Source organism: Pezoporus flaviventris, unplaced genomic scaffold, assembly GCF_033815535.1.
Source record: "Pezoporus flaviventris isolate CSIRO_AGI_PZ_B2104156 unplaced genomic scaffold, CSIRO_AGI_Pfla_v1 ptg000031l, whole genome shotgun sequence".
In the NCBI taxonomy this organism is placed as follows: Eukaryota; Metazoa; Chordata; class Aves; order Psittaciformes; family Psittacidae; genus Pezoporus; species Pezoporus flaviventris.
Genome location: NW_026892579.1, coordinates 69,113,737 through 69,126,208, shown reverse-complemented (window position 1 = coordinate 69,126,208; position 12,472 = coordinate 69,113,737).

Here is a 12,472-nt window from a genome sequence, read left to right as displayed (position 1 = left end):
AGCTTGGGCTCGCAGCGCTCACATCAGGGAACAGAAAACGACCTGACACTGGGAGACGTTTGGAGGAGATGGTGAGTTATCCTGGAATGATGCTCCTGAGTATGCACTTCAGGGAGCTACCGTCCACCTTTCAGAGCTGCTTCTCCACCCGCCACACCGCAGTATGGGGGAGCAGAACCACAAGGACTAAAAGGGGAAGCTGAATTCTGCCAAACTCCCTCCTGTTTTGCTTTGTTACTTCAGTGTTTCCAGCGAGCCCCCGTATCGCAGGCTCAGCCGTTCAGCACATGAGACCTTCAGCAAGAGCAGATGTGGTCTCTGCAGAGGCGCGTGTCCCACAGCAACACCCGCAGCCCAGAAGAGCCATTTCAGGTCAGGTCCCCCACCAGCACTGCCTGGCAATGCTCCCTGGACCAGCGGCCACCTTCACCTCTCCCCCCCTCTCCCCTTCCCCATCACCCCACCTTTTCGCAGGGGCCCCGGCTGCAGCACAGCCTGGAGACACCACAGAGCAACAGCTCCTCAAGCGACCGCAGACACTGCCCTGGGCAGCTCATCCGCTTGGCCGGTCCCTGTGACCCACTGCATTCCCAGCCGCTTCCACTGCAGCTCCCAGATGAAGCACGGATGGGCACAAGAGGTGTCTGCAGGATCCAATGTGCATTTGGGTCTTTTTCTGTGTAAATGCTGTTGGGATCACGAGGATGCTGATGTCAGAGCTGGGACTGCATCGACTCCACAGTGCAGAAACGTTTCAGAGGAGAAAAGGCCCGTTACCTTCTCTGCATGCTCCAGTGAGCAGAAGGCGCAGCTCCTGGCTTCGCAAAGAAGATCTGCATGCATTTAAACACCTACACTAGCAGGCGCTGCATATTCAGGAGGAAAACGTATCACTGCCTCTCAACACAGCACTCAGCTGTACTCACCGTACCCATCACGCTGGTGCTGCCCAGCCAAACCCGCTGCAAAGGGCCATGTACACATAAATGAGCATCCCTTTGCCAGCTGCACCTTCCCCTGCAGCTGCCAGATCCTAGCAGGGACCCTTCCCCACATAAATGATGTGAGCACGCAATGGCAGGAAACCTGCTCTTTTCTACACAATAATTTCCTCTTTCTTACTACTCAATGTGAGGAAGAGACTATACCACACGGCACGAGTAATGCCAGCTGAGCTACATTTTCCTTTGAGAAGCCTGTGATCTAACCCAAGATGACAAGCCCTGGATCTCCCAGTTTTGGGAAGCAGTTGTGCATTCAGGCTGAGAAATTTGCACTATGGGATACAGAATCCACCTTCGTACTATATATGAACAGATGTGCTACGGCACACGTGCTCAATGCATCACTGTTTCAAACATACCTATAATGGCCATTTCCCAATAGCCATACTCCCTTATGCCAAGGAAAAATGTCACAAGTAGTTTTGATGCAAGAAAGGGATAACTGGAAAAGCTGAATTAACTCCTGCCTCATAGGGAATGGGATTTGGGTGCATTTTACTCAAAGATTACACCCAAGTAAAGATGAGCTTAATAAAGGAACGGTTTCATCCTTTAAAAACTTGAATACTGGAACGAATAAGGATTTGTGTGTGTGTACATGCACACTCTCCAGTCTGGGTGTGCACCAGCCTAGGAATGAGAATTCAAAAGTAAAGTATAGGACTAAATTTGCATTTCTTTGTACTCAAGGAGACTCATCTGTATCACACAGGCAATAAAGGGATTACAGGGTTTTTTCCCCTTTCTTTGCTTTTCAAAATGTTTAAGTCATCTCAAAAGATATTGTAAAAATACTCGGTTACAGAAGAGAGCTGCACTGAGATAAAAAAGTTAAGACTGGTGAAGGTTTGGCATATTGTAATGAAACTTTAAATCTTGTACAATGAAACACACTTGAATGGTGCCTGTAACAGCAGCGCTCCAGGCTCATCTCAGCTGCAGGAAGATGCAGATCCCCTTTCCCCTCCCTTCTGCAGTTTTCAGGGGAGATCTTACAACAGTCTTCCAATACCTAAAGGGGCTGCAGGAAACCTGGAGAGGGGCTTCGGACAAGGGCCTGTAGGGCCAGGCCAAGAGGAATGGCTTGAACCTGCCCGAGGGGAGACTGAGCTGAGCTCTTAGGCAGAAGCTCTTCCCTGTGAGGGTGCTGAGGCGCTGGCACAGGGTGCCCAGAGAAGCTGTGGCTGCCCCATCCCTGGCAGTGCTCAAGGCCAGGTTGGACACAGGGGCTTGGAGCAAGCTGCTCCAGTGGAAGGGGTCCCTGCCCGTGGCAGGGGTTGGAGCTTTAAGGTCCCTTCCAACCCAGACCACTCCACGATTCCATGAAATACTGCAAGCCTTTCGCAGCCCCCGCAGCTCTGTGCAGGTACCGCTGAGTTTCCCACTGACATCCAGGATTTTTCTTGCCGAGGCGCCGTGCAGGGGCACAAACGTTTGGGAGCAGTGTCCCGTGGCAGGGTGCCCCCGCAGGGATGCGGTGCAGGACGGGTCAGCAGCTCAGCTACATCTGCACAGGGGGTCAGAAGGTCGCATTTGGACCACAAGACCCAGGCGCTGAGCTCTGACACGCTGCCTGCAGGCGGAGCCATGCGTGCACATGTTGAGAGTCAGCACCCTCCAAGCTCCGAGCCTGCATTAACTGCGGGGATATTTCCCTCTGCCGAGAGGCTGCCAACGGGCAAATCCCCCCTGCGCCCACGGGGCCGCGCAGCGCTCCCTGCCCAGCCGTTTGGCAGGCACAGAGGAGCAGCCACTTTGGGAGAGGTCGGGATTTACACCCCCCTCACAATCCCTGCCCAGGTTTTAGCCTGACCCAGTTTAATAGCACACAAGAGACACAAAGGCCTGGCCAGCGAACGCTGCCAGTGGGAAGCCTGGCAGCACTCTGAGGTGGTGCTTTGCAGCCCCAGAGATGTCACATCACTTCCAGAATCACTTTGTCCCAGCCAACCCCCCTCCACAGCTTGGTTTCCTGCATAAGAAGCATGCCCAGTGTCTTTCTCCGGCCGGGTATGGACACAGATGGGGAGTTCTGCTGTAGAGATGATTCATGGGTTTGTTGGAGAGCTGAGCCCCCTGGTTTTAAGGTTTCCCTATTCAAAGGGAGGTCAGGAAGACCAAATACATTTGGAGCTCTTCCCACTTGCCTTTGGAGTCATGTTGCCACACTCACTACCATGGCTTTGAGAGAAAAGAAGGTGAAGGTTTCAGCTTTGTTCCTTGTTTCCCTGAGGTGCTCTCATCTCACCCAAGCTGCAGTGAAGCAGAAAAGCCTCAGCACCAAGACAAGGGCTGCAGCCTCCTGCTTGCGGGATGCAGGATGCTCTGGGATGGAGGGCTTTCCCTGCAGCCACACTTTCCTAAAGCCTTGAGGTAGAAACTGTATAGACAGAGATGCACCAAACCCTGGATATGTTTTAGCAACATGTTATTTACTGAAATCAGGTAATAAAAGCTGAAAGGCAAGATCTGAGCTTACCTGTACAGAAACGCTCTCATTTCACATCCAAACAAGTCAAAACCACCTCCCAGAATCGCAGGATGGTTTGGGTTGGAGGGGCTCTTTAAAGATCTAATCCAATACCCCCCCCACTATGAGCAGTGACACTGGAGAGGAACAAGGGGGGATTAAGTGTTCTCCTGTAATGCTGCTATATTGTGTTTGCTCAGATTGCTGGATGAACAAAGGAGCAGGATTTTATTATATGCAGGAGAAATTAAATACAAAATCAAATTAATACAACTGTCTGTATGACTGAAACAGAACAAAATGCAGGAGGAGCAGCGTGGTTTAAGTGGTAAAAGGGTAATGTATTTCTTCAGCTGTAGAAGTTTCTATTAACAATAAAGGTTAAAAAAAAAGGAAAGAGCTTAGTTCCCTTTTAAGTGCAATTCACTATTTTCTGCATTCAGAACTGCTATGAGAAGGAGCAAAGCCTATTTCCTGCCCACAGCCTATGGCAACTTAAACATCCATGCTTGCAAACATTATATTAGGACTCCAAGAACATTATGCAAACCAGAAAATAAGCTAGTTTCTTTCTGCAGAGCAACAAACTCTCCCGCAGCCCCAGCTTTATAGGAAGGCATTTATTTAGATAATGCTCATTCCTAATGAAAAGAGGAAAAAATAATATAATTGGATGATGTGATATTATGGTATTATTCTGAGCAGTGATGCAAAGCCACACAAAGATAGAACAGCTGCCAGATAATCGGAATGATTAATACCAAAAGCCTTTGCATTCAGCTCTCTCTTACGAGACACTAAACAACAAACTCAGAGCTGCAACCAAAAAGGCAGAGCACTTCCTGAGGCCGAGCAAGGCAGCTTTGTCTTCCTACCGTGCTTTCAGAGGGAAAAGGCAATGAGGATTTCTCTGCGGTTTACCCTTCGACTTCAGCCATTACTTTGAAAGCAGAAGTGTGTAAAACCGGGCATTTATTTCTCGAATCCACCCAGTGCACGTTTGCTTTGACGCAAGGAGGATTAAGCAGGCGATGTGTTGGACTTTCGGCTCTGAAAGCCCTGCAAATCCAGCTACGCATATTAAGGTAGATCAGTTCAGAAGCGACTCCTCACTGTGGACCTCACCTAAAGTAATGCCTCGGAGCACAAAGCCCCGTAGGGGAGCGTGGGGTCCTCCCCAGGACTGGTGCGGCACAGGCGGCATCCCCTGTCCCAAGGAAGCTGGCAGCCCAGCAGGAGCATGGGCAAAGCAAAACCTTGCTCCAAGCCCCTGTGTCCAACCTGGCCTTGAACACTGCCAGGGATGGGGCAGCCACAGCTTCTCTGGGCACCCTGTGCCAGCACCTCAGCACCCTCACAGGGAAGAGCTTCTGCCTAAGAGCTCAGCTCAGTCTCCCCTCGGGCAGGTTCAAGCCATTCCCCTTGGCCTGTCCCTGCAGGCCCTTGTCCAAAGCCCCTCTTCAGTAATACTTTATTACTATAATACATCAACCAATAGGAAAACTAAATAAATTTAAATCAAAAGTCATTTCTTATGTGAAGTAGTTTCATGACGTCCAAGAGGTTTCCAGGAGGGATGTGGCTCCCAGTGCCATTGCTGGAGAGCTGCTCCTGCAGCTAACACCTACAGAACATTGTGATTTACCCAGCACGTTCCTGGAGCTGCTCTCAGGATGCACTCATCATTGCTTGAAAAACACTAGGGATCTGGTGGAACACAACTCTGGCAAGGCTTTCACTGCTACCCTGCTAAACATCATCTGCTATAAATAAGTACGTTTCATCGATAATACATAAAGAATGTATTCAGCATGGGCTGTAAAGCAGATGTATTTATTGAGCCAGTCAACAATTTCTATAGGGAACAAATGTAGTCAAGTGGTGCTGAAGCTGTAATCACACAACCAGCGAAAGCCGCCATAAATAGTTTGGTAACTTGGGAACATTTTGATTTCCCCCCTTTCCAAATGCGCGGTTGTCCTTGTTTTCTGTCATTTTTAGGACTGTTTTTCACTTTCATTCTCTGTGCTTTCCCCAGGAAGAATGCGCAATCACTGCTTCCCAAAGCCACCGAGAAGAAAATGAAATGCCTTTGGCATCACTGCGCTGGGTAGTTGCATAACAACCACGTATATACAGAAACTGCATTCCAAGTGTTTACATAAGAGCTCAGAATAACACAGATGTAGAAAAGAATCAAATCCAACTCAATTTACAACCCAGCCCTGCAGTGCTTTTGCGCCCGATCGCGTGGAGCAGGAGAATCATCTCACTGGCGGCACACGGTTGATACCGTCCTTGCACTATTCACAGAACTGGAAAAGGAAAGTTAAAAACTGAGCAGGCAAATGTGCGTAAAGGGCGATTTCCTGACCTTTAAGGAGATGCTCTTCTTAGCCAGAAAGACTTCCACAGAGACTGATGCTTCAGTATCCTCCAAGCCATCTGAATTCTCTTCTCTCATATTCATGCAAATCAAGGCACGTTCTTAGGTCAGGCTTCCACAGGCAGTTTCTGCATGTGCTTCTTAACAGTCTCTAATACTTGCAATGCAGAATAAGAAATCCCCCTCTGTTCCACAAACCTTAAGTAACTACGCTCCCCAGAGCAGCTGGAGTTGCTGAGCTGCGTTGCTCCCCTGCAGCTGTGACTGTCCACGAAAGACTTTGTTTTAAAACACTTAATCTAAGGCCCTTTGGGACTTTCTGTTGTGTTAATTTCTTATTGGAGAAACATCCCAGTCCCGTACATCCGCACTGCATGGGGACCCTCTTGCCACCACAGGAGGGACAGGGAGGAAGCATCTTCCTCTACCTCATGGACTTTGCTGACAACTGCAAGGCAGGGTTTCAGCCTGAGGGAAGCTGGGGGAGTCAGGGTTCCTGGTAAAAGCTGAATGATTCAGGGCTCATCCCTGTGCTCTTTAGGCCTTGCTGGCCTGGGGGATTGTTTTGCTGCCTCCTGGTAGAGCACTGATGGATGGTTTGTGCTGTTTCTGAATGTTTGGTTTCTTCTCCAGGGGCTCATCTGCACTGCTGAGTGCTTCCTTCCCTTCCCAGAGGGATAGCCTTGCGCTTGTAGGTGAACAGTGCATGCTCTTACCAAAGCAATGCGTGTTTGCTGTTGCTCTGCTGCCCTGGGGATCTATTATGTGAAGTGCTCAGCAAATATGGGGAAAAGACTCTCTTCTAAGTGAACATGATTTCACAGCCCTAACTTGCATCTGCCTGCTCTCCCTCCTTCCCTTCATTCCCAGGTTGGTTTCTGGGTCTATGGATCTGCCCTTGGATGGGCTGTGAGGGCAGAAGCATGGGGAGCTGAGCTCATGCTGGAGATGCAGCTGTCTGCAGGCTGGATCACCCGTGCTACTCATAATGCCATCTTTGAGAAGGGCTTGAAGGGCAGCCTGTGTGTCTGCGGGAGCCATCCTCCCTCTCTGGGTGTCACCAGGGACTCCTGCAAAGCAGCCTCCTTCCCTTCCTCCTCCTACCACCTGGTCTGACTGGAGCTGTGGCTTCACTCAGCCCCATGGGGAGCATCCTGGTGCTCATTCTCGTGTGCGGTCAGTGGGGCCATTATCCCATGGTCACCAATGTGACTGGAGCAGCAGAATCAGACTGGTTTGGGTTGAAGGGACCTTTACACAGGTAAAATTTATTCTTAATCCGTGTAAAGTAAGTACATTGTTTTGTGTATAAGTGTGCTATTTTCTTATAACATGCATAGAGTAAGCGTAAGCATAAACTAAGTACAAATTAGGAGCATCCTGAAGAGCTCTGCAGTTAAGGAGGAGACAATCTGCACCTGCAGCTTAGAAGGCACCTATCAGCAACAGAAACAAGTCTGGCTGCCACCTTGGGTATCCCCTGCACATTCCACAGGCCCAGGACTTCCAGCTCCAGGCCCAGGACTGAGGGAAGCTGTGTAGGTATTGCCCCAGCCTGGGGAAACTGCCTCTGCCTCTTCCCACAGCCCCTTTCCATCCTCACACATTCAATGGGCTCCAGCAAGGGCTGCACAGCTCCAGCACAGTGCTGGAAGGACACGAAGACAGAATAAAGAGAGAAGCGAGTAAGAGCTGCTGCAGAAAAGCTCTTCCTTGATATAGGGAGTGGAGAGCTAGAACATGAGACCCTATGGACCCAGCCCCAAAAGTCTCCAGCACATCACCAGCAACACACAGTGATAGATCACATCTGGAGGCAGGTAGCTCTGCCCCAGCTCTCACCCTTTACTAATAAGTTTTCAAGTGTGATGAGCGCTTCCGAGGCACCACACATGTGAAGCACCAGCAACCAGACATCATCATTCAAATACTGAACTAATCAACAGCATCCGCACACATCCACCCAGGTCACCCCGTGCCACCCGAATGTGAAAAGCATCCCTGGGGATGCTGGAATGCCTCCAGCTCCATTAAGGGGGCTTAACTGGGAAGTGTTGGGAAAGTCAACGCTCCGGGGCTGGGGTTTCTTTGTGCTCAGGACAGAAGAGTCTCGGCTGCAGCGCGACAAGAACTTTTGTAAAGCTCGGTGAGAGGTGCCTGGAATCAGCTGATTTTCTGTACTCAAAACCCTCCTTCCACCGGAGTCACTTGAGCCTGACTTGAGGAGAGCCTCTCCTCCAACCGGTGATCCTGCCGAGGTCACCGATCCCCTGTATCCCTGTACCAAGCGTGCGCATTGCCCCCCGGGACAGTCAAGGACAAGCTCAGGGACAGAGCCCTCCCTTTGCCTTCACTCCCCAGATCCCCCCTGCAGCACCAGGAGCCAAAGTATGCTTTGAAATAGAATTTCATTTATTTCCGTCTGGACAGTGATGGAACAAACGGGCCCACGGAGATCAGCTCAGCTTCTATTACTGTGCATGCATTAAACATTAAAGCAGCTGGACGCCTCCTAGCAGGGGTATTAAAAATGCACGGCACAGTTCCAATCCGAACTCCATAATTAGCCACGACGCTCCCACAGGTTTCCTGTTTTTCCGGATGTCCCCAGGTCACTTCCCCAGGAAGTTCTGAGCTCTCGCCCTCCTCCATCCCCCCCGGCTGCTCCTGACGGGGTGCAAACTCCTCACAAAGCAGCCAAACTCCATCACCCAGGCTCCCCCGGACAGGAAAACCAGAGAGCGCTTGGGCACGGCTAACCCCATCTCAGCACTGCACCAGGCTCTGTGGGGACAGCAGAGAGCATTCCTGCAGTCTCAGCACTGGCTTCTACTCCCGATTTCATCCTGTAGCTGCTGGGCAGGATATCCCAGATGGGACCCGTCACTGGATGGGATTTCCCCAGTGGGGTCAGGAGACTGCTCCATTGCGGACAAAGCCTTCCCCTCCCCACATTCCCAGGCAGGTGTGTGCAGGGTGAATGCTGCTGCTTCTCAGTCCAAGTCAGTCAGACGTTACATCGCCAGGGATGGCACTGTTGATGTGACTTGTGCGGGTCCTTTCCTTCTCCACGGAATTCCCTGTTTTCTAATATTACCCAAAGGGACACACCCAGCTCCAGAAGGGAATTCCCTAAACCCCCTGCACAGCCTTAGCCTGGAAGCTGCCACGCTGCTGCAGACCACTAACAGAAATCTTCCTTTCCTGTATCATCCCCAAGAGCAAAAGGAACACGCAGTGCACCCGCCCCTGACCCACTGCTCTAAGCCACATCACACCCAGCTGGCCCATGCAGTATTGCACCTTCAGCCTATTGCCCACGTTCCCACGAGGTGGCTCATGTTGTTTTCTATTAAACGCACAAGCAGTGCAGTGTGAACACGGCCGTCTTGCTGCTAAGCCCCCAAAATTTCCCTAGAGAAACTTAACCACTGTTATCAATTGTGCCCAGAGTCACAGCAGCCCTATACTGAGCCTTCACCATTTAATGCCTTTGTGTTTTCCTACTTCTCGTGCAGTTTGTAACACATGGCTTTATGTCTTTATTTTGCCTTTTAAGCACCCCTTTGTGCAGTAGACTTCCCAAAAGGTGCTTTGGCAGCTCAGGACAACATCAGCAGCTCCATTTCCTGTTACTTCATTCACATATCCAAAAAATCCTGATGCATTTAGGGTTTCCAGAAGAGACCCAGCGATTGGCAGGTACCGGTGATGTAAAAACGTGATGTTACTGCCTACTCTCAAATCAGTTACTTACTATTAAGTGAGAGCAATCCAGTTTACAACAACAAATTAAACCATAGCAGCTACTGCTGCTTACTAAGGTTTGACAGTTCACTGGGATATTCTCTCTCCAACTTCTATTGTACGAGGACATTTACTTTCTGGATGAATTTTGAGAGCAGTTTATTTCCAACTCTGCAGCATGGTGAAGATATAAAACCACATTTGGGTTATGTTGGCATCGCACTGACACCGTTACCGAGGAATTGTGAAGCTCAGATGACCACACATCATGACTGCAATAAGCCACAAGAGTCCAGTGTCACAGCCAGCAACACAGAAGAATTGTGGGTGCTGCATTTCAAAAGGCAGGCAAGTTTTGCTGTTCTCATACACACGCCACGTCTAAAATGCTCAGACAGCTTCTCCATCCTGTCCATAAGGTCCCAGCACAGACACCATCAAAGACATGCTGTGTAACCTTACCTTAGGACAGGACAGTGCTCTAAGCACACCCTGCACATGAAGCTCCATCTTTACTGACGAACATGAGGTTTAGGGAGGGAAGAGAGGCTTAACACACTCACAATGAGCAGGAGTTCAAGCAAGGGAAAGGGGGGAAGCCTGCGTCTTTCCCAGTCTCCTGCCCACACTGCAGCCACCTGCAAGGTGTCATCAGAGACATCTGCATTTCAGACTGTATCCTTGCAATCCTCTGGCGAGTGACCCGCGTTGGTGACTCCCACCAGACTACTTATCCCAGAACCCCAGCCTGGTTTGTGTTGAAGGGACCTTAAGGCTCCTCCAGCTCCAACCCCTGCCACGGGCAGGGACCCCTTCCACTGGAGCAGCTTGCTCCAAGCCCCTGTGTCCAACCTGCCCTTGAACACTGCCAGGGATGGGGCAGCCACAGCTTCTCTGGGCACCCTGTGCCAGCGCCTCAGCACCCTCACAGGGAAGAGCTTCTGCCTCAGATCTAAGGTAAATTTACCCTCAAAGTGCCCAACCTGATCAAAACAAAAGTCTCACCTAATCTGCCCAAGACCCTGGCACTGTGCGGCTCCTTTCCCAAGTCTCAAGCAGCAAGAGACAGATGCAGCATCATCCTCTGCTGCTGCCCTCATCATGGGCCACAAGTGCTGCTGTACCAAGGATGCAGCCAGCCACAGCTGAGCCCTTTGAGGACTGGTGCAGAGGGGAGGGCAGAGTGCTCTGTTCCTCTGCCATCCAGCTTTCCCCAAGCACCATTTCCTGGGAATACTGGGCACAGATCTGTTCCTTGCATAGGATACAAGTGCACGAGCCTGCAGACCACCTGTACCTCGAGGATGGGGCCTCTGCCACTCATCACACACGGTTTGAGCCAAGGACTCTGCTCACACTGTGGGCTGCAGAGGAAGCTGGGAGCTCATCCGATGAACGCTGTGCTAGCAGAGGTAAAGCAGCACCGAGGGACACAGAACAGAGATGGAGGTAAAGGGAAACCAGCTCCAAACCAAAATACCTTTGCTATTTAAGGCACCAGAAGTACCAGCCATGCGCTGCTTACAGCATTAGTTGATCCAGCTTTAATCCCTGCATGCTCTAACCTCAGAGGTTCTCCTCATGCGCTCCCTGTTAGCCCCTCATACAGTGCTCAGCTGGGACCAAGGAGGAACATTTTCAGTATGTGGTCCTGGGTTTAATCTGGCCTTTGAGCCCCTGTATGGGCAGATGAACCCTCCACTAATAACACACAACCTAGAAGCAGAGACAAACGTTTATCTGCTCTCTAGAGCCGTGCTTCATTGACTGTATCTACAGCGGTGGAATGAAAGCACAAGTATCACAGATCTCTCATGAAGGGGGCTGTTTTTGTTAGAGTCGCTAAAAGGCAGCTTCAGGAAAGAACCTGCACAATTACGAGTCAGGAAACAAAATCCAGGCTCTCCAAAACCCAGGCAGTGACCGCAGCCTGTGCACTTCAGTAGTGCCCAGCTCCCGCTGTAACAGCGGCTGTTGGCAGCCCTCTCGAGTCAGACAGAACGTTTAAGTTGTGCCACACAAGCCTGAGTGTAAAATGCATTCACTCCTCGGTGAAGGACTCGGCCTCAAACAAGCAGCTCCATGAGCAGAACTGGCTTTAAACAACTGCTCCGGAATAAACACATCCTAACTCCTAAAGTCCTTCCATTGCACCCCTTGGAGATCTTCCTCCACCAGATAAAAGGTGAGGGGATTACCTCCCCACTACACGAACCTACTGCTCAGTATTCCCTCCTGTACCCAAGAATGGGATTTTTGCTAGGTTTAAAGACATTTTGTACCCCAAAAGCCCTCGACCCATCAAACCCAGCTGGAACTGGTCTGAACACATTGGAGCAGCTGCAGGAGAGGGGATGGGCTGTGGCAAAAGCCCTTTTTCCTTGCACAGCCATGCAGGAAGGAGCAGGGACTGCCTGGCCCATGCAGGGGGCAAGCAGCAGAGATCCCCATGGAAGGTATGCGCTGCCCCATCCCCTCCTCACCCAGGCAGGGCCGCCCTGCTCTGGGCTCCACAGCCAGCACCACAGGGGCTCCTGGACAGCAGAGGGTTATCTACCCAGAGGGGTGCCAGCAGGAGCCCTGCTTTCCCATAGAGCCTGGCCATAAGGCCAGGCAGGCGCAAGGGTTCCATGACCTAAACATTGCATCCTGCAGGTCTGCAGGAATGAAGTAAATGGACACAAAACAAACGGTCACAAGTGTTTAACACCCCTTCCAGAACACGGGCCCCAAGGTCGAGGAGCAGAGCACAGAGCACCTGGTGCTTGTGCAGGGGATAGCAGAGGAACACTTGTCCTTGCAGCCGAGGGCTGGAACGCTGCAAGGAGCGATGCCAGGGAATGCAGCATGGCTCAGGGTCTGCCT